The 2,006-nt window shown below is 32.8% G+C and overlaps 1 protein-coding gene across 1 annotated transcript in view; it reads left to right on the top strand.

Annotated features, from left to right (window-relative positions):
- The first annotated feature begins 123 nt into the window (after positions 1 to 123).
- The window catches only part of LOC116841441 (putative fatty acyl-CoA reductase CG5065), a 14,334-nt gene continuing 12,451 nt past the window's right edge, over positions 124 to 2,006 (top strand). The window contains exon 1 of the mRNA XM_032809366.1: positions 124 to 292. The gene's annotated coding sequence lies outside the window, so the exon portion shown is untranslated. The remainder of the gene's footprint in view (positions 293 to 2,006) is intronic.

The raw sequence follows: 2,006 nt of genomic DNA, 5'->3' as shown, positions 1-2,006 counted from the left end.
TATATATATATATATATATATATATATATATATATATATATATTTGAACCGCGGGGAGACATAAAAATAGTGAGTGTAAAAACAGAAAGCGAGGAGGGAGGTCGTGAAATTGATTTATAAGAGTACAACTTTTCCGCAGCTCAATAAGTTCTCAATAAGTTGTCGAGGATCACTCACACGATTCGATAGTCTCGCAGATTTTTGAACACGGAAGTATGCAGAACGCAACGTCGCATATCGATCGCGAGTGATTCAAGGGATTAGGTTGTGACGTGTGGGGTTTTATCGATAAGTACTCGATATTTTGTATTTATCTGTATCGTCTCATCGCATCGTTCTATTATCGCTCTTTGACCAGTAGATCTCCCTTATAGAAAAGTTCCACTGGCTGTGATAAATTGGACAGTAATAAAATTATTGAACGACAGTAATTATTACTGGCCAAATTATCATTTATCAGTATTAAATTTCTATAAGGGCTGTAGATTTTGCAGATAGATGATAGACGATTTTGAGATCAAGCGCGAAGTTGCATCCAATCGCGGATTGAATTTGGTGCGCCAACTCAGACAGCACAGAGAATTCAAAAAGAATTTAATTGTATGTCACCAATTCTGAGTTCATTTTTAAATGTAAAAAGAATTCACCGAACTGAACTCTGAAGAATTCTTTTTGCACCTGAAAATGAACTCAGAATTGGTGACACACGACTGAATTCTTTTTAAATTCTTTTTGAATTCTCTGTGCTATTTAGGAAATCTATAATCTCAGAAAACTAGCGTGACACTGTATGTACACCTCAAATAGCCCATCAGACATAATTACCATTGTCGAAAAGTGAACGCCAAGCGTACGTTATTTATTTATTTTGCAGTTTCTTTAGGCACGATTTTAATTCAGTCGTAGTCTCAGTTACAGTAATTTATTTGCGCACATTTCGTTTAAATTTGAAAAAATGATATCGTTAACATTGCCGTTTTTTAATTTTAATGCTTTCAGAATTTCCAATTACGATGCTTGATCTATTTAAAGTTGCATTGATACGCCATATTTTTTTACATTTCTTCCTGAACTTAAAACAGCTGTTAAATAATATTCGTGACTGTCGTAGCGTATTAATGTCGATTTGTTTCGTTTGTACATGTACAATTTGTTTGTACATTAATAGCGTTTCACCTAGATTTACTTACGTAAATACACGTCGAGTTACTGTTTAACGAGTAAACTACTTATTATAACGAGTACAGATTCTAATAGTATGGCTTTAAAACACGACTACATGAAGCTCGCTGGCGTTTCGCGCGTTACATGCATATGCTAAGTGATAGTGATTCGCTGCACGCATGCTGGAAGTAAAATTATACACATGGAAAGAAAGATTTGGTTGAATTAATCAGAATTTAGGATACATCAATCAGATTGTTTGGTGATATATGAAAGTATCGTATTTTTGGTTAAGATAAATTTAGTTAATGTAACCAAACTAAAGAAAATTGTATTCACGTGTCTTACTAGAAATTATTTTTAACTAAAATTTGTTTTTTAAGGCATTAATATGTAATTATTTTGCTTAAAATTTAATTGATTTGATGTTATATTGTATTTGAAGAACTCGCCTTTTATCCTTTTTATTATGGAGATTCGAAACCAAGGACTTCTGGATTGTGAATTGTCTATCTTCGTGCTACGTTACTTCATCAATCGATAGATTTATTATACGGTGTGTCCCATAAGTTCGGCAACGGCAAGAAAACTCGGCGGGGGAGCATTTTAGAGAAAAATGTTTCGGATAAAAGTTGTAAGGCTTAAAAAGTCGCATTTAATGACAGTAGTTATTTGACTTAAGATGACGTCGTCAAGGTCAGGACAAGGTCAACTTTGCTTTTTTAAATAGAAATACATATTTTTTATTACGGCATTTTATTTTACGTGAAAAAGCAAACAACTTTTGTTTGAAAAAATTTTTTATACGACCTCTATTTTCTATGATATTTACGTAAATATCT

The sequence above is a fragment of the Odontomachus brunneus genome, unplaced genomic scaffold, assembly GCF_010583005.1.
Source record: "Odontomachus brunneus isolate Ranch 3 - 2012 unplaced genomic scaffold, Obru_v1 Obru_scaffold_015, whole genome shotgun sequence".
Taxonomy (NCBI): domain Eukaryota; kingdom Metazoa; phylum Arthropoda; class Insecta; order Hymenoptera; family Formicidae; genus Odontomachus; species Odontomachus brunneus.
This window is presented reverse-complemented; position numbering and strand designations above follow the sequence as displayed.